This window comes from Aquarana catesbeiana, linkage group LG06, assembly GCF_042186555.1.
Source record: "Aquarana catesbeiana isolate 2022-GZ linkage group LG06, ASM4218655v1, whole genome shotgun sequence".
Lineage (NCBI taxonomy): Eukaryota > Metazoa > Chordata > Amphibia > Anura > Ranidae > Aquarana > Aquarana catesbeiana.
The window spans coordinates 370,059,052-370,080,233 of record NC_133329.1 but is presented as its reverse complement, the minus strand read 5'-3'; positions in this window follow the sequence as shown (position 1 = coordinate 370,080,233).

Genomic DNA, 21,182 nt, shown 5'->3' with positions numbered 1-21,182 from the left:
AGTGTATATATATATATATATAGAGAGCCTTTATGCCCCCTTTAAGGAGGAGGAGGAGACTGCTGTGATCAGTTCTTTCCCTAATGGTAAAGCAACACAAAATCACACCGCTCTGAACAGAAAAGCCAAATGATGAGACGGCGGCACACCTAGTCCTCTGGCTAAGGCTGTCCCTCCCACATCTGGAAACGAACCAAACAAAACGAACCAAAAAAGACGAACCAAAAAAAAAGCGTTTTGGCACGCAGGCCTTGTTCACAGCACGCTGTGAACGAGGCCTGCGTGCCGAAATGCACCTGCGTGTTCTTTTTATCATGGTGATAAGATAACAATAAAATTGAAGACTGAATTTCCAGTGGTGCCTACCGTAATGGTAAGGCGCCTGGTCCTGATGGACTACCGATGGAGTTGTATAAGCAATATGCGGAAGTTCTTACACCGTGTTTGCGTCAGTTATACAGGACTGTTTCAAATATGGCTCCCTCCCTCCTTCCTTTTATGAGGCCCATGTAGTTCTCCTAGCCAAGCCTGATAAAGACCCTCTCCAATGCTCCTCATATAGGCCCATTTCCTTACTGAATGTGGACTTTAAAGTCCTCACCAAAATTTTGGCTACTCAGCTAATGCCTATTTTACAGCATCTGTTTTTCTGAAACCAAACAGGTTTTATGCCCAATAAGGTCATGGATATTAACTTATGGGTCTTTTCTCACACTCAGTTGGGTCCAGAAATCTTGAGTGGGGCATATTCGTTTTTCTAGATTTAGAAAAGGCCTTTGATTCGGTTGATTGGCAGTATATGGAGACAGTGTTTTAGTAGCATACGACCTTTACCCCAAAGGTGCATGCCAAGGATGTCCCATGTCTCCTGGCCTCTTTGCGCTACTGATAGAACCAGAGGTAGAGGACGTTCAAGTGGGCAGCCTGTGGAAAAAACAGCATTATATGCGGGCGATATGGTCAGGGATTCTGACTCATCCATATCGGTGACTCTGTCCATTTTCAACACTTTCACCAGATACTCTGGATTGAAAGTCGACAGGAGCAAATCACAAGTCCTACCATTAAAAACACCCTCTCCTACACTTTGAGTTCCCAAAAATTGGCCATTACAGTGGGTGGACAGGGTCAAATATTTGGGTATTCATATTTCTAGTTAAGTTTCAGATTTTATTCCACCAAATGTGCCCCATTGCTCCAGACACTCAAAAATAGATTAGAGGCCTGGCAGAACCTTCCTCTATCCTTGATAGGAAAAGTTAATCTATTAAAATTAAATTCCTCCTCCTCTTTTTATACATATTTAGGAATTCACCCGTATGGATCCCCAATACTATTTTCAAATGTACAGAGCGTTTGGTTTCTTCCTCTCTGTCGAGGTGGCGGAAATTGCAGGTACTGCAACAACTGTGGAAACAGGGAGGGCTGGCAGTCCCTAATTTTTATTGGTATTGCCTAGCATTTCCTGGCAGGCCAACTAGTCTTTGACCATCGCTGGTTGACTATCCTGGAAGACGATGCTGCAATAGCATTGGAGGCATCATCTTTCAGGATAGTGAACTAGCGATGGTCAAAGACTATTATATTATTATATTATATAGTTGGTTCCTACGAGGCATTATCACATTTGTTGTTTCGAGGTGGCAGGGCCCCATACCCTCTCACAGCATCTATGCGTGCTACTGTCAGGTCATGGGTGTTGGCTAGGAATGCTGAGACAGGAGACGGCAGTAGGATTTCCCCTATACACCTCTGTGGAAGAATCCACAATTACCTAATTTTTATAATTATCCTGACCATATTACGTGGACCAAGTTTGGCATTGAAAAGTTTGGTGATATAGTGCATAATGGAATTCTCCTTCAATTTGATGGTATGAAATCTATCAGTTACCTGACTCACACCTGTCCGGTATTTGCAACTTCGTTATGCCTATAATGCCCAATTTGGATCAGCTGTCATTAGTGTTCGAATGTGGGATTTGGAGGCCTTGTTCAGTGATGTTCCTCTAACTAAAGCTTTGTCTACTATATACAAGCAATTAGGCATAGACACCAGTAAGGTCTTTGTGCTCCGTAGAAATGCCTGGGCGACGGATTTTCCGCAGCTGGATTGGGATGATTCAATCATCATGATTGGGATGATCTCTGGGAGGTTACTTTTTCTAGACTGGTGTCGGCCAGAGACCATCTCATACAGTACAAGTTTTTACATAGAATATACCTTGCTGCCGCCAGAGTGACTAGGATTTTTCCCACTCAATTGTCCAGTTGCTTGTGTTGTACTGCACCCAGGGTGGATTTTATCCACGTTTTGGGAATGCACAGCTATACAGCAGTTCTGGTCGGAGGTTATGCATTGTATTCAAGAAGTTACAACACTATTTATTAGGCCATCTACTGAAATGTGCCTTTTAGGACTGGTAGACTTCTTGGCCCCAAAGAAGGTGATTCATACTCTGTTAACCCTGTTGCTGTACTACGCCAGGAAACGTATTATTATAAAAACCCTTACCACCTGCTGTTTCTGCTTGGAAAGATCTTATCAATAAGGCTCTACCATTTTACAAGGCAATATATACTAGAAGAGGTATTCCAAATATATTTGATAAAGTGTGGGGTGGATGGATTATTAACATGTCTACGGTGTCAGAGTAGAACACTCTTTTTTAAGCTCTTAAAGTCCCACAGTAGGTTCTAGGTTTTGGAATGCGGACCGGTGATCTAGATTGTCTCCCAGGATGATATGAGTGGGAACTAGCTATTATTTATCCATTTGACATGTAGATTTGCATTGTCTCATGTGGGTTAATTCTAGAGAAGGGGAGTCTGCAATTCATAATACCGTAATGACTAATTTCGGACCCATGTAGTCTGCAAGACATATTTGAGGTAGATTTTATTGCTTTATTGGTTTTTTTGCTGTTTATGTCCCCACGGGGTAGATTCACTATTTTATTTTATCCTGCTAAAAATATAACTGAAACAAAGTGATATAATTCCAAACTGTTAGCATTGTCACCATAACAAGAAGTGTGGCAAAATCTTCTAATTGGCATACCTGCCCAGGCGCCCTCACTTTGTAAAGATTTTTGTTAAATTCCTGTATCTGTAACTAACTAATATATTACCCTCTTGCAGTGCCCCTAAAAATGTATTATGTGTCTGCATTTACATATTCTTTATATAGCTTTTTAGATTATTGTATTCCATAGCAAGGTTGCTCACTCATTAAAGTTAACCACTTAAGGACCGAGCCTCTTTTTGAGATTTTTTATTCACAAGTTAAAAACAATTTTTTTTTTGCTAGAAAATTACTTAGAACCCCCAAACATTATAATTTTTTTTTCCTAACACCCTAGAGAATAAAATGGCGGTCGTTGCAATACTTTCTGTCACACCGTATTTGCGCAGTGGTCTTACAAGCGCACTTTTTTGTGGAAAAAATGCACTTTTTTTTAATTAAAAAATAAGACAACAGTAAAGTTAGCCCAATTTTTTTTTTATATTGCGAAAAATAATATTAAGCCGAGTAAATTGATACCCAACATGTCACTCTTCAAAATTGCGCCCGGTCGTGGAATAGCGACAAACTTTTACCCTTAAAAATCTCCATAGGCGACGTTTAAAAAATTCTACAGGTTGCATGTTTTAAGTTACAGAGGATTTCTAGGGATAGAATTATTGCTCTCGCTCTACCAATCGTGGCGATACCTCACATGTGTGGTTTGAACACCGTTTTCATATGTGGGCGCTACTCACGTATGCATTCTCTTCTGCATGCGAGCTCGTCGGGATGGAGCGAGTTTAAATTTTTTTTTTATTTTACCTTTTATTATTTATTTTTGCACTGTTTTTTAAAAAAAATTGTCACTTTTATTCCTATTACAAGGGATGTAAACATCCCTTGTAATAGAAAAAAGCATGACAGGACCTCTTAAATATGAGATCTGGGGTCAAAAAGACCTCAGATCTCATATTTACACTAAAATGCAATGAAAAAAAAAAATTGTCATTTAAAAAATTATTTAAAAAAAATGGCCCTTTAAGAGCTGTGGGCGGAAGTGACGTTTTGACGTCGCTTCCACCCAGCAATTGTATGGAGACGGGTGGGGGCCATCTTCCCCTCACTCGTCTCCATACCCAGCTTCTGACAGGACGCAATCGCCTCCGCCGCTGCCGATGGCTCCGGTAAGCTGCGGAGGGCACCGGATCGCGGCAGGAGGGGGGGCCCCCTCTCCCGCCACCGATAAAAGTGATTTTGTGGCGAATCCGCCACAGAGACCACTTTTAACTTGTAGTGGACCGCCCGCTGAAGACGAGGATACCGGGGTTATGGCAGCTAGCTGCTGCCATAACAATGATAACCTCCTTCAAACAGCAGCCGTATAACGATGGCGGGCGGTCCGTAAGTGGTTAAGCCGTGTACACACAATCGGATTTTCCAACGGGAATTGTGTGATGACAGGCTGTTGGCGGAAAATCCGACCGTTTGTATGCTTCATCGGACAATTGTTGTCGGATTTTCCACGGACAAAAGTTGGATGGCAGGCCTTAAAATTTCCGCGGACAAATGTCTGTTGTCGGATTTTCCGAGCGTGTGTACACAAGTCCGTCGAACAAAAGTCCAAAGTACAAACACGCATGCTCGGAAGCAAGGACGAGCTGGAAGTGGTCGGTCTTGTAAACTAGCGTTCGTAATGGAGAATTAACATTCGTGACGTGGCAAATTATGAAATCTAGAAATGCAGCGCACCATTCTCTTCTTTATTTAATGGGATAATAATGAAGCTGCTTTGCTGGTGTTACTGATGGAGTTATGGCAAATGTATTTTATAAGGCTTTTATTTTCTAGTGATATCAAGAATAATATTAATATGCTGTTTTTTTGTTTTTTTTTTGGGCAAGTTACCACAACACCATTATCCCGTAGTTTTTAAGATCAAAGATACAACTATGTTGGTGTCCCTTGTCAATTTTACATTCTATTTTTTTAAATGTAACTGCCTATTCCCAAACTATAGCCAAGTATTATTCTACACAATTTTTTTATTGTGCAATAAAAAAAGAAAACAAATAAAATTAAACATGCTATCGCCCAATAGAAATTATCCAAAAAGTGCATTCTATGCATCCAAAAATATAGAAAATATACCAAATCAAATCATTATTCAACCAAAAAATAAAATAAAAGCCTCATGCAAGTGTCCTGCTTCTTAATATAGGGAGTCAGCAATGCCAAGAGTTGGTGAAAGCAGGGGTCCGTCATCCGGAGATAATTCTGAAAATCATCCGGATTATTCTGCTGGAGCTCCCGCAGCAAAGGCATATGACATAATTGGTCACAATTAATAAAGCAACCAATTTTTGGTCCAAGAAATCCTCCTCCTCCTGTTCCTGGACTGGACTTGGGTCAAAGCAATAACTTCAAGACCAATAATAAATAACATGTTATCTCGTCCGATTCCACAACATCTCTGGTTGACGAACGCTTGTTCAGAAACTAACTGGAAAGCACGAAATACAGGCATACCCCACTTTTAAGTACACAATGGGGTTTATTTACTAAAGCTGGAAAGTTCAAAATCACTTCTGCATAGAAACCAATGAGCTTCCTGGTTTTATTACCAAAGCTTAATTGAACAAGCTGGGGTTAGAAGCTCATTGGATTCTATGCAGAAGTAAGCCTGATTTTGCACTTTCCAGTTTAGTAAATAAACCTCATTGTGTACTTAAAAGTGGGGTATGCCTGTAAAAAGCACAAACTGAAAAGTGCTAAATGAAAAGCGCAAAATGAAAAGCGCAAATCAACACTCACCAAACTTCTACTAACACGAAATTAGCAGAAGGAGCCCAAAGGATGGTGCTAAAGAGCTGAAAAACCACGTAGTACGTCACTATGTTCGTGTTTGTTGGCCGACAATTGTGTGCTGTTTGTATGCAAGAAAAAATCCAGGCACACGCCCTTGGACAAAAGTCTGAGGTTTTGTCTGCAGAAAATCCGATCGTGTGTACGAGGCTTTACAATACTCTGCTCCATCTCTGTGTATCACTCATTCACATGTGTTCATCAACTGTACAAATATACCTTGCCCTGGGGAAACCAGAAGAGTCAAATCAAACATTCAAATCCACTAGATTAAATCTCCAGAGCCAAAGGCCCAGGGTTGGCATGACTCACAAGGTACCAGTAGATGACCGTCACAGTGATGGTTGAAAGGTATGTCTATGAATACTTTAACTGATCATTGAGGTCTGCAGTGGCCCAACTGCCTTTAACAATGATTTCCAAAATATTAACTACACCAAAATGTTTGTCAACAAATAGATCACTTTAAATTCTACGGCATACAATCAAAACCAGGATAAGCTATTAAATTTGTTCTCCAAACTTTTATTTAGCCATGATTGTTTGCATTTGCTCATACTGTACCTACAGATTAATCTTAGCTAGCCTAGGGAAGGGCTTACCCGAGGTCAAAGAGTTTGATTGTACTGAGGAGCAATCCTTTTTTAGAGTGACTGTAATATGATAGAACCCATTCTGATGCAGCAATCTATGTATGAAATAAAACGATTCAGATAGAACCTGCTAAGGAAAGAAAATTATAACTAGCAGGAAGATAATGGACCAACCCTATGGACAATGGACAGCGTATCTGACACTTTTAATTAATATATATATATATATATATATATATATATATATATATATATATATATATATATACAGTGGGGATGGAAAGTATTCAGACCCCCTTAAATTTTTCACTCTTTGTTATTTTGCAGCCATTTGCTAAAATCATTTAAGTTCATTTTTTTTCCTCATTAACACACAGCACACCATATTGACAGAGAAACACATAATTGTTGACATTTTTGCAGATTTATTAAAAAAGAAAAACTGAAATATCACATGGTCCTAAGTATTCAGACCCTTTGCTGTGACACTCATATATTTAACCAAGGTGCTGTCCATCTCTTCTGATCATCCTTGAGATGGTTCTACACCTTCATTTGAGTCCAGCTGTGTTTGATTATACCGATTGGACTTGATTAGGAAAGCCACACACCCGTCTATATAAGACCTTACAGTTCACAGTGCATGTCAGAGCAAATGAGAATCATGAGGTCAAAGGAACTGCCTAAAAAGCTCAGAGACAGAATTGTGGCAAGGCACAGATCTGGCCAAGGTTACAAAAAAATTCTGCTGCACTTAAGGTTCCTAAGAGTTCCTAAGAGTTCCTAAGAGTTCCTAAATGGAAGATGTTTGGGACAACCAGAACCCTTCCTAGAGCTGGCCGTCCGGCCAAACTGAGAAGAGCCTTGGTGGGAGAGGTAAAGAAGAACCCAAAGATCACTGTGGCTGAGCTCCAGAGATGCAGTTGGGAGATGGGAGAAAGTTGTAGAAAGTCAACCATCATTGCAGCCCTTCACCAGTCGGGGCTTTATGGCAGAGTGGCCCGACGGAAGCCTCTCCTCAGTGCAAGACACACGAAAGCCTGCATGGAGTTTGCTAAAAAACACCTGAAGGACTCCAAGATGGTGAGAAATAAGATTTTCTGGTCTGATGAGACCAAGGTAGAACTTTTTGGCCTTAATTCTAAGCGGTATGTGTGAAGAAAACCAGGCACTGCTCATCACCTGTCAGATACTGTACCAACAGTGAAGCATGGTGGTGGCAGCATCATGCTGTGGGGGTGTTTTTCAGCTGCAGGGCCAGGACTACTGGTTGCAATCGAGGGAAAGATGAATGCGGCCAAGTACAGGGATATCCAGGACAAAAACCTTCTGCAGAGTGCTCAAGTCCAAAGTCAGCGCAGCCCTCTACCAGGAAATTCTAGAGCACTTCATGCTTCCCTTTACTGACCAGCTTTATGGTGATGGGCTAATCTAACTCTAGCATGTACAGTTGTTGCATCTTCATTGTCAGTCCAATGGGCAAAGAAAGAGGATGGTGGGCCTAGAAAAAGAGGAGAAGGACATGACACAGGCAGGGAAGCAAGGGATGTGAGGAGCTCAGGCCTCACGTTGCTGGAGGAAAGCACGCCCATATGTCACACTGTGCAAGTGTGCTGGCCATACTTGCACATTATGATGGTTGCTGGCCGTCCCCACCAAAGTTACAGTTAAATTCCACTTCAACATTACCCTCCACTGGAAATACCTGAACGTATTAATATAAAAGGGTGTTTGCATACTTTTTGGCAGAATGGTTTGGATATATAATGTGTGAATATATATTTACATAATATCCAGTATATAAAAAATAGAAATAAACCATCATTGGTTGTCTTCTTCCCCATTATACTTTCATCAGTGACATCCTAAATGATACACAAAAATGTAAATAGGCTGGGTTCTGTTATCTATACATGGCTCTGTTACCTACCCATATAGAATTTCACAGCCATCTATACTCTTATTGTGAATCTTTCTTCTGTTTCCATCTTCCTTTATCTGAAACGTCAGTCATCACGGACCTTGTTCATCCCAAACTCGGTCTTTAATTGCGCCTTGTTAAGACGATATCGCTGGGAGTATTATCTTTACCTGATGCTCTCTGCTACTTCCTCTTAAATAGAGACCACTGTGACAGTAATGACAATTAAGTTACATTAAATAGGGGAAAAATGTTTAGGAGGTCAGTTTACAAAAGTTGTAAGTGAATCAATGAACTGTTTCTTAGATGGGTAAGAACCTAATAAAGGAACATCAAGCAAGCAATTCCACAAAAACAAAACCTTTTTGTTTAACTTCAAAGTTATGAAATTCTTTTTCAGTTCAATGTCCTCTATGGTCACCATGAAGGTGTGCTCATTCTGTAACCTTATATATAAATGTCACTTAAACGAAAAAATTCCAGATGAAAAAACAGCAAGAAGGGCACACCAGCCTAGTGCATTAGCTCAAACACCATTTATTACCAAAAAAGTAAAATATATATCCTCACAAAATTCAGAAAGATCAGAGCTCTAATGAATAAGGTATATCCTTTGAAATACGTCAGCACATTTGTTTTGTACAATATGGTATTGCAAAGGTTTTTCATATTAGATTTCTAGGCTTGGAGGTACAGAGAGACCAAGTGTTATTAATCATTTATGCTTATGAATAAATAATTTTGTGAGTATATATATTTTACTTGTTTAATAAAGCACTAGGCTGGTACACCCGTCTTGCTGCTTTTTTTTGTCTAGAATCAAAGATTTCTCCTATCTAAAGAGGGCTGCAAAGCAGCAAGAAGAATCCTTGGCACCACATAGATTGACCAACCAAAAATCTTCTTATGCCCTGTACACACGACCGGTTTTGCCATCGGAATAAACTCTAAAGGTTTTTACGACGGAGTTCCGACGGAATTCCGCTCAAGCTGTCTTGCATACACACGGTCACACCAAATTCCGACCGTCCAGAACGCGGTGAAGTACAACATGTATAGCCAGCCTGAATATTTATCATGCTCCAGCCAATGGACAGGAGTGTCCAGAATGGGGCTGAAATGGTGATAAATAGTCTGAAGCGCTGGAGAGCTGGGTTCCTTCTCCCCAGGAGGATTCCAGAGTTAGATGGGGCTGTTACCCTTAGGCAGCTTATGCACTGTACAGCTGTTCTAGGGGCCTCAGCAGTGTCACGGCTGAGGACCTGGATGGGCTTTGCTAGAAGCTAATTGCAGAACCTCCCCACAATGATCTGGTCTCAAGAGGGATCGTCTCACTCACTGGACTATGTCACTGGACCACTCACAGGGACCAAGCTGTATCCAATCATAAGCTGGGGGAAGGTGACGAGTAGGGTCAATGATTTGGCTGTGCTTCCTGCCAGGATCACAAGACAAGGCTTAGGCCTAGTACACGCCAGTCGTTTTTTTTCGTACAACCTTGAAGGCAACAAAGAGTAAGAGTAAAAAAGCAAGTTTTATTAATGCAATTAAGAAAAAATATACAAAAAGATTTTTCTACAGATACAAACATATGAATCAGTTTGACAATAAAAACAGTATTCTGCTGGTGAGCGAAAAAAGGGATGTGTTCATGTAGTCTTCTACCTGAGCCTTACGCGTTTCGGGGCTGTTAAAGTCCCTTCATCAGAGGCAATGGTAAGCAGACTTTACACTGGTAAAAACATGAAGCATTGTAATTAGGTACAAATGTATTGAACATGTTTGCTGCATTTGATATCATTCTAGGGAGGAAAGGAGAAGGAAAAAATTAAAAATTAATTACACACCCAAGCATGAGCAGGAGAAGAGGCCAACCGTCGGAAGCATTCCTGGGGGCAACCACACAATGGACGCCAGAAAACCAAATTGGGAAACGGGCGTGTCTCCGGCCCCACCTTATCCACACTGGTCCCAATGTGTCCCCATAGAGAGGGGGACAGCGCTACCTCAAGAGGTCCCAGCGACCAAGGGATCAGAAGAGGGGAAGAGGAAGAGAAGGAAATTGTCTAAAAATACAAAAATGGGAAGGAGAGCCTTATGTGCTGAGATACTGAAAGGAAGGAGCTTGTATAGTAATCAAATGTATATCTGCTAAATGTATATCATGCATCTCTCCTCTCCAGCGTTCTATGCGGGAATGACACTGTTTCCCCGGCACCCTCCTCTGGATCGCATCGGTAATGATGCGAACCCGGGTTATGTTTGGCTGTTACCATGGTGTCCTGGATTCCCCTGACCTCTGTAACCGATCAACAGTTGCGGCATGATTGGCCGAATCTCACGCCAATCACTGCCGCACCCACTCCCTTTTCCCTCCTCCCATACTACGTCATCTTGGTTTCTCTTTCTCAGCGTCTGTTGACGCTGTCAGATCCCCTGGCACCTGCGATTGATGGGAGCAGCGCTATGATTGGCGGGATTTCACGCCAATCATCGCCGCACCCACCTCCTCTTCCTCTTTTTATACCCCACCTCCCAACGCTTGTGTCGGTGTCATTGTCTGACACGGCGGCGGAGGAGTGAGGCGGCTACCAACCACCAACGATACTGGCAATATCAGAGACCCAGGTAAGGTTACTCCCATACTATTTATTAGGATTTCTCTTACTTTATCCCTGCTATATGAATACGCCGCTCAATGTGCCTGCCAGGGAACACCATGGTAATACACATTGGGCTGCATCATACTCAGCCAACACTATCTCTATTCCTCCTCACAGATTTCCTTACAGGAGGTCTCCCTTGATTCTCATAACTACAGCTGAGTCTGCTTATCCAGCACACCTGTGTCGTCCACGTGCTACTGGGCATATACTTCTTTACATATTTATATTGGGGTAAGTCACATATGCTGAGATTATTATTTTCTAACCCCTATTGTTTAGAAATACCTGCACATCTGCGTTGTCTGTAGTGCATCTTAAATACATGGTTATACTGCTGCTCCGACGCATATTATCCTTGCGTCTTTAGCAGATATACATTTGATTACTATACAAGCTCCTTCCTTTCAGTATCTCAGCACATAAGGCTCTCCTTCCCATTTTTGTATTTTCAGACAATTTCCTTCTCTTCCTCTTCCCCTCTTCTGATCCCTTGGTCGCTGGGACCTCTTGAGGTAGCGCTGTCCCCCTCTCTATGGGGACACATTGGGACCAGTGTGGATAAGGTGGGGCCGGAGACACGCCCGTTTCCCAATTTGGTTTTCTGGCGTCCATTGTGTGGTTGCCCCCAGGAATGCTTCCGACGGTTGGCCTCTTCTCCTGCTCATGCTTGGGTGTGTAATTAATTTTTAATTTTTTCCTTCTCCTTTCCTCCCTAGAATGATATCAAATGCAGCAAACATGTTCAATACATTTGTACCTAATTACAATGCTTCATGTTTTTACCAGTGTAAAGTCTGCTTACCATTGCCTCTGATGAAGGGACTTTAACAGCCCCGAAACGCGTAAGGCTCAGGTAGAAGACTACATGAACACATCCCTTTTTTCGCTCACCAGCAGAATACTGTTTTTATTGTCAAACTGATTCATATGTTTGTATCTGTAGAAAAATCTTTTTGTATATTTTTTCTTAATTGCATTAATAAAACTTGCTTTTTTACTCTTACTCTTTGTTGCCTTCAAAGTCCCACCACTCTCTGAGGGGTCCATTCTCTCTTTTCTTGTATGCTAGGGATGGTGGCAACTTTTGTGACACGATTGGATGGTACCTTTCCCTTTTTCGTACAACCCAGCAGGGCTGAATGAAAAAAAACCTGACAGTTCAGGGGAAGCCGCTGTACTAACTATCCAACGTTAGTACAACGATCTCCCCTGCTGTTCTAGGTGTTCTGATAGGGTGGCGGCCCCTCCAGTAGAACACTCCAGTCAGTGCTCCCAGCCTAGGGTTGCCACCTGTCCAGGATTCACAGTCCGGGTTTTGAACCATGAGTCCGGGTTTCAGACTGCATGAAACCTGGACACATTTATTCACACCGAACTGTGGCTAACTGTCCCGGGCAGAAGGAACTCTACTATTCCCCCCCCCCCCCCGGCCCCTCCACGATCTGTTGATTCGCCACACAGAGCACCAGGGCTTTTTTTTAGCTGGAACTTGGTGGAACTCAGTTCCTCCAACTTTGGCTCAGGTCTCCTGCTCCCTGCTCACCACTATCACGTAAACAAATGTTCAGCTTCTGTGTTTACAAGTGACAGCTCGTCTCCCATTGATCTGTTCCCCCGAGCGGCTCCCAATGATTTCAGGATGGGGACAAGGGAGATGCAGGTGCCCAGGGTGCAGTGCAGATGAGTACACCCCTACTGGATGATCACCCTGCAAGTGAGAGAGCCGGAGCCACCTACAGTGTGCGAGAGGTTCTAGAGCCGGCTGGGTGCTTCAGCTTAATACAGCAACAAAGGTACGACACATGGAAGATGGTGGCACTTTTAATGATTGGAAAATATGGGACATTGGAGGAGGGTTGCATGTAGAGGTCAGAGCTGAGAGAGGGATGAAAGTGAGATGTGGAAGAAGGCTGAACTCCGTAATCTGCATGCAGAGCACCCCTGAACTCTAAACTATGTGTGTAAACTCCCTCCCCCCCCCAACTCTGCACTTGGTACCTAAAGGGGCACTAAATACCAGGAGTGCAATAAGATCCTCCCACTGTTCCTAAAATTTTACCACACCCACTATTTGGTGCGGTTTGGAAAGTCGTGGTCGAGTTCCTGCACCTATTCTCTGAGAAAAAAAGCCCTGCAGAGCACTAATCAGAAATGGCCAGATCCTCTGGCCCCCTCCCCCTAAGGAGGGAGGGAATACCTCCATCCACCTAATTTGTGTGGATAGAGGAATCAGTTTCTTTCATTCAGTCCACAAATAATATGTTTTGGAAGAGTCTTATTTTTTTTTAAATATTGTGCTGAGGTTTATACATGTCTGTGAGAGTCTTACTTGTGGGACAGCATTCTAAGCATATTTTATGGGTACAAGAATGTTCGGGATTGGCTTGCAGAAAAGGTGGCAACCCTATCCCAGCCGTTGGCAAATGCCACCTGACATTCGGCCATTGGGGTTAAATTTACTAAAGGCAAATAGACTGTGGACTTTGCAAAGTGCAGTTGCATTCTGCAAGAGCAGTTGCTCCAGAGCTTAGTAAATGAGCAGAGGCTCTGCTGACTTCCATCATCCAATCATGTGCAAGCAAAAAATGCTGTTTTTTAATTTTCCATGCATGTGATTGGGTATTATTTGCAAAGTGAAGCTTTACCTCATTTACTAAGCTGAGTGCGACTGCACTTTGCAAAGTGCCTTTAGTAAATCAACCCCGTGTGTACTAGGCTTTAGTTTGCATTTATGGTCGGAAGGTGGTAACAAAAGGCGGTTGAGCCTCCCCCCAACCCCCTCCCTTAAGCTGCAAAGGCATCCAGTTTACAAAAAGTTGTGGCAAAAATGATCCCCTAGTTATGTTCAGCAGGCAGTACCGCGTGACATATTCATGTGAATGGGGCCGCACTGCAATTGGGAGAACAAACGCTCACGGTTGTGAAGCAGTATTCTCATTCAAAACACTCATTCGACTCTCAAAAAAAAACAAAACATTCAAGAGGCAGCAATATCACTGTTTGAATGTCTGTCAGCTGTGCCTGCACCACTCATTGGAAAGTGATTCACCCAGATCGCTCTTCACAAAGTGGCACGTGTGTAAACAAGTCCTAAGGGCCTGTGTGGTGTGGCGACTGGCAGTTTTCAGCCCTGGATAAACGCCAGTCACCGCAAGGTTTTTATGTGCCCCGTTCACACCACAACGGACACGGGAGGGGCAGAGCAGTGCATTTCTGTAATGGAACAGTGCTCACCTGAAGTCACCTTCGGTCACTGCACTGCACCGCTGTGGTGAATAGGAATGATCAAAATGTCAATTTGACATTTCAATAAAGTTAAAAAAAAATAAAGTAAGCTTGCCCTGCCTTGTAAAAACTCAAAGCACTGCCCCACCGCCGGCATACAACATATACAAGCCCTTAAGTTAAAACGTTTTAGCGTTCTGACTAATGTGAATGAGCTCAAATCCAATTACAAACCCTTTGGCAGGTAAAACTGATCATTTAGATGTATTTAACTCATCTTAAATTACTAATTAGATTGTGAAATGACATGTATTTACAGTGCTTTTGGCCTAAAGTTCAGCTTTAAAATGAGCATTGTGTAAAATCATAACTCAAGGAATTCCTAGTCTCTGAGATTTCACAAACATGTTTGTTTAGCTAAGATGATCGCTAATACCTTCTGTGGCTGTTTTATTAGCCGGGCTGTTCCTCTGATCTCTCCATATAAACTCCCTGTGGCCTCGGTGAGATGAGCTTATACTGATGACGGATTAGTAATGTCAGAGCATTGAAGGCCTATTCATGAGAAGATTACAACCAAATTATAAACAAGTGTCTGTTATTTGTGCAGTTCAGTTATCTCAGCTTAGTTCTGTACCAGCCGAGGACGAGCGCTACCCAGAGCGTCCTCCTTCCCAGTGTGTTTATTGAAAGGACGGTCCATCAAATATGGTTATTTGAAGTGATTGTAAACGATCACCTTGTAAAACATGCTTATCAGTTTAACCACTTCAGCTCCGGAAGGTTTCACCCACTTTCTGACCAGGCCATTTTCTGCAAAACGGCACTGACAATTGCACGGTCGTGCGACGATGTACCCAATTAAAATTGATGTGCACACATGCAAAAAAGACATTTACCTCCAGCAGGGCTAGTTTAAAACACCTATACAATTAAAAAAAATATTATCAAAAAATATGGGGATTTGGTCACACCATATTGCTATATGGTGCTAAGCCCATTTACTGCGACAAAATACCCCATGATTAGTGGGTCCTACACTATCCAGTATCCATAGACTGGGAGATCCTGCTTCTCTGAACCATGAGAGCATTACACTCTTCTATATGGGAGAACTTTGAGGTCTTCACTCATGACACAAGTGGACACTAATGAGACACTAATGAGAGGCACTTAAAGCGGAGCGCCACCGAAAATTTTTTTCTTAAAAGTCAGCAGCTACAAATACTGCAGCTGCTGACTTTTAAAACATGGACACTTACCTGTCCAGGGCGCCCACGATGTCGGCACCCCAGGCCGAACCATCTCTCCGTCCTCGGGTGCTGCCGCCTCCATCTTCGGTAAGGGAATCAGGAAGTGAAGCCGTGCGGCTTCACTTCCCAGTTCCCTACTGCGCATGCGCGAGTCGCGCAGCGCAATACGGATGGTCCCTGCTGCCTCTGGGACCCGTGTGTTTCCCAGCAGGCAGCGGGGAGGGAGCGGGGAGGGAGCAGGAAGTGGCGTAAATAACCGCAGATTCTGCGGCTATCTATGCCGGGAGTGGGTACAGATACCTGTAATATACAGGTATCTGTACCCCCCTCCCCCCTGAAAGGTGCCAACTGTGTCACCGGAGGGGGGGAGGAATCTGATGAGTGGAAGTTCCACTTTTGGGTGGAACTCCACTTTAATGAAAGAGTGGGGTGCTCCTCGCCCAGTAGGACCCACTAATCATGGGGTACTTTGTCGCAGTAAGTGGGCTTAGCACCATATAGCAATATGGTGTGACCAAATCCACATATTTTTTGATAAAATTTTTTTAAATTGTCTAGGTGTTTTTAACTAGCCCTGCTGGAGGTAAATGTCTTTTTTGCATGTGTGCGCTGTAATATTTTGCTCTGCTGTATGGTCTTATGGCTGCACCATCTTTAATGCATCTTTTAGGGTGTGCCCCCCAAATATCTTGTTTGTCAATTAAAATTGATGTCCCTTTTCCCCACAAATAGAGCTTTCTTTTGGTGGTATTTGATTGCCTCTGCGCTTTTTAATTTTTGCGCTATAAACAAAAAAAAAACGACAATTTTGAAAAAAAAAAAAAAAACAGTATTTTTTACTTTCTGCTATAATACATATCCAAAAAATTTAATTAAAAAAAAAAAACAACATCAGTTTAGGCCAATATGTATTCTTCTACATATTTTTGGTAAAAAAAATCCCAATAAGCGTATATTGATTGGTTTGCGTCGTAGCGTCTACAAACTACGGGATAGTTTTAGGGACTATTTTTTATTTTACTGGTAATGGCAGCAATCTGCGATTCTTAGTGGGACTGCGACATTGCTGCGGACAAATCTGACACTGAGTGACACTTTTTGGGGACCAGTGACACCAATACAGTGATGAGTGCTATAAAAATGCACTGGTTACTGTATAAATGGCACTGGCAGGGAAGGGGTTAACACCAGGGGCCCTCTAGCTTCAGTCCTTTGAGCCACTGACCTCCAAATATGCAGATCAGTAAACTACAGCAGGCCAGACATTAATTATTTTGACCCATCAGTGCCATCATTCAGTGCCCATCAGTGCCCATCAGTGACACCAATCAGTGCCCAATAGTGATGCCAGTCAGTGCAGCCTTTTAGTGCTCATCAGTGCTGGCCATCAGTGCCTCCCATCAGTGCCTCCCATCAGTGCCACCATTTAGTGCCCATTAGTGCCACCAATCAATTTTCTGTCTTTTTTTTTTTGTAAAAAAAACCCAGCAGTAATTAATACCACCAAAAGAAAGCTCTATTTGTGTGAAAAAAAATTATAAAAAATTCATTTGGGTACAGTGTTGCATGACGTGCCATTGTCATTCAAAGTGCAACAGCGCTAAAAGCTAAAAAATGGCCTGGGCAGGAAGGGGGTGAAAGTGCCCTGTATTGAAGTAGTTAAGCAAGGTAAGTCAACCGTGCCAACATTAAGTAGATGGGGCAAAGTCTTAAATGTGGGTGCTCTTTTTAATAAATCAAAGTTCTGAAGCCTGAGGGTGGAGATGACAGCCAGACAGCTAGCATTTGCAGCGTACGAAGCCAGCAATGGCAGCCTCCTGTCTCAGGAGAGATTACTGGTAAGAAGTCAAGGCTATACATCACTTAATCATTAGGAAGGAGAAGGGTAAAAAACATGAAGCCAAAAACCATTTAAAGGGGCAGTAAATCTTCCGCTGTCACTAAACATAGACAAATGTACATCTGTGATGGGTGTGATCACACTGGAATTTGCTGGCCCCGGGCAGCAGCACCTTTCTCTGCGGAGTAGTGCCCAGTTGCTCCTCCTGACTGTAAATCTCCAGTACAGGTACCGAGGGCTAAAGGGACTGAATTAAAGGTTGTGTGAAAGGCGATGAGGAATTAAACCTTTGCAGAAAATCATTTATCATGTAAAAGACCCAACAATTACAGCCAGGTTCAGGTTTCTGCAATAAGCCTGCAGCCCATTGTCCAGACCAGCCTAGACCCTAATTAACTGTTTCACACCTTTACAGGGAGCAATTACAGCAAAACCAACATCAATGAGCATAAAACACTTGTTTTTTGCTGTCTGAACAAAAGCCTAACCTAGAGCATAAGGTGTGTTCTATAATAGATAGAGAGCAGCAATAAAACTAATAATGGGCTGACCAGAGATTAATGAGCAGGCCCTTTCCCGCTGTCTCATTGCTCTTGGAAATGGATGTGCATTTTCTAGCAATTGGATGATGGCGCTTAACCCCTCGTACGCAGATATGCGTACTCAGCTTTCCGGGGTTATACCGGGATGATGCCCACAGCTGCAGGCATCATCCCGGTACCGTTGTTTACAGCGGGCGATCGGCTACCCGAGTATAACAACCGATGCGGCTAAAAGCCGCTCGGTTGTTATACCGGAGGAGCGGGAGGGGACATCCCCCCCTCCCGCCGCTGTTACTGGGCCTCCCGTGCGATCGGGATGCCCGGTGTCTAATCGTGTGCCTTTGGCGGCTGGGGGCGGGCTGGAACGAAGCTGTGGGCGGCTTCGTTCCAGCCTTCTCATTGTAAATGCGGAAGCGACGTCATGACGTCACTTCCCGTTTACTCGGCTGCCAATGGCTCCGAATTTTAAAAAGTACACAGTATTCAGAATCACCGTTTTCGGCGATCTGAATACTTTGAAGTGCAGAGGAGGGATCGGGGGTCTTTCAGACCCCCGATCCCTCCATAAAGAGTACCTGTCACCACCTATTACTGTCACAAGGGATGTTTACATTCCTTGTGACAGCAATAAAAGTAAAAAAAAAAAATTTTTTTAAAACACAATTTCTAAAGTAAAAAAATAAATAAAATAAAAGAAAAAATGTTTTTTAAAGTGCCCCTGTCCCCGCGAGCTCGCGCAGCGAAGAAAACGCATACGGAAGTCGCGCCCGCATATGTAAACGGTGTTCAAATCACACATGTGAGGTATCGCCACGATCGTCAGAGCGAGAGCAATAATTCTAGCCCTAGACCTCCTCTGTAACTCAAACCTGGTAACCGTAAAAAAAATTTTAAAGCATCGCCTATGGAAATTCATAGGTACCGTAATTTGTCGCCATTGCACGAGTGCGTGCAATTATAAAGGGTGACATGTTTGGTATCTATTTACTCGGCGTAACATCATCTTTCACATTATACAAAAAAATTGGGGTAACTTTACTGTTTGGATTTTTTAAAATTCATGAAAGTGTCCCTTTTCCAAAAATTTGCGTTTAAAACACAGCTGCACAAGTACCGTGTGATAAAAAATATTGCAATAATCGCCATTTTATTCTCTAGATTCTCTGCTAAAATAATATATATAATGTTTGGGAACTCATTTTCTAGCAAAAAATACGGATTTTAACTTGTAAACATCAAATTTCAAAAATAGGCTTAGTCATGAAGCTATTTTTGGGGATAAATAAGAGGAGAGTTATAATTCGCTGTCAGGGTTTTTCTTTGCTATCTGTAACTTATTATGGAGATTTGTCCTGTGGACTCAACAGGACGGTAGAGGATATTTTCCAATGTGAGGGAATCCCCTATAATGCTGGCTTAACACCTATAGAATTTTGTTTGAACGCTCGGATAAGAAAGCGTAAAAATCACCAGTTCGACTATTCAATGGTGGACTTGACTAATTTCAAAAGAATTTTTGTTTGAGTGCCATGTCAATGTCTCAGTTTACGTGTTCCATTAGGGCAGTGGTCCACAAACTGTGGCCTAGAGCCCAGATATGACCCCTTTCTGGCCTTTATCTGGACTTTGGGGCACTATTCCACCAACTGACACCAATGATGGAGCACCATTCCCCCTACTGACACCATCAATGGGGCACTATTTTTCTCATTGATATCACCAATTGGGTGCTATTCCTCCCATTGAAACCAATGATGGGGCAATGATAATGGGCATTTTCTACTCTCACTGGCCACAGTTAGGCCCCCTAAAGCCTGAAGGACAGCAATCTGGCCCTTTGCTTAGAAGGTTTGGAGACCCCTGTACTATGGGATAACTTTTGACAAGCACATGGGCATAGGACTAGGTAAGATTGTTCTCACCAAATTCAACAATTAGAAATTTGTTCATTCCCATTAGAATCATCAAAATGTTATCCTTCAATTTTTTGCTCATCTGATCGAAACTCATTGTCAAATCGTCTCCTTTAAAGTGTTACTAAACCCACATCATAAAAAAACTATCAAGAAATGGTGTATTGCATGCTGTTCATATTCACTCAAGCACTATGGGATTTGTTTTCTGTATTCTGCAAAAAAAAAAAAAAGGTTAATCCTGATATTCTCTGTCTCCACCTTCTGTCCATGTCCCCAATTCAGCTAGGGATTTTGCAGCTGTGGTGCCAACTCTGCACATGCTGTTTTCAGTGAGTTTCTATACGGAGCATTTCCTCCCTATCACATCTGAGCAGCCCATGTGACTATAGAGTCACACATGTGGGCGTATACATAGTGGTATATGACAGCCCACTTCCTTAAAATGGGGGGCAGGATATTACACATAGATTAATGGAGGCTTCACCTCCCTCTTATTCTAAGACACAGGCTGGAGGGGCATGAGACAGCCTGTGACTGGCAGAAATCCACCCACATCATGTTATTACCAAAAAATAATAAAGATTTGATTTCAAATATATATTTGTATGATAATTTAAAACAGTTTATTGATATTAATTATTTATTTTTACTCTCTATTCCAAAGGCTGTTTTTTATTTTGAACATGTGACCAGCAGCAGAGGATTTTTTTTTCCCCTGCAGACAGGCTGAGAGAGAGCTGGGTCATAAGACAGCTGTATATTGATTGCAGTGCCATCATCCATATACAGAAATAGAAGGGACAATGTAAATTAAACAGTGTGTGTTTAGTATCACTTTAACTCTCAGGTAATAGAAGGAACATTCTCAAAAGGACAATTTTTAAATACATTTCTACAGGTGTAAGGCCAGCCTTAGACAGTTGACACAGGAGTGTCCCCATTGGAGGATTCCCCCAACATTTTGGATTTATCCTCATTTTCTTTTCCTGTGACCAGGAGAATTAGGCTACATTCACACCGGCAATTAGGGCCAGTACGAATTGTAGCAGGTAACAGCAGGTAAGCGTGGCCACCGGCCCCATTCATTATAATGACAGCTCGCCGGTGGCCGCAGCTATTTGCCACTCTCTGCACAGCCAACTATTACCTGCAGTGATGGCTGCTGGACACAGTTTGTGAGCGTCCAACAGCGATCACTGCAGGTAATTGCTGGCTGCCAACAGCTGCCAGGCATTCAGGACGTGCTACTGCTGTCTCCTGAATGCCTGTTGTTTTTTCTGACAGGAACAACTTATGCAAACACCATCCTGCAACTGCAAGCCAAGTGTTTCCTTATGGTTGCAGCCCAGCCCCATTCA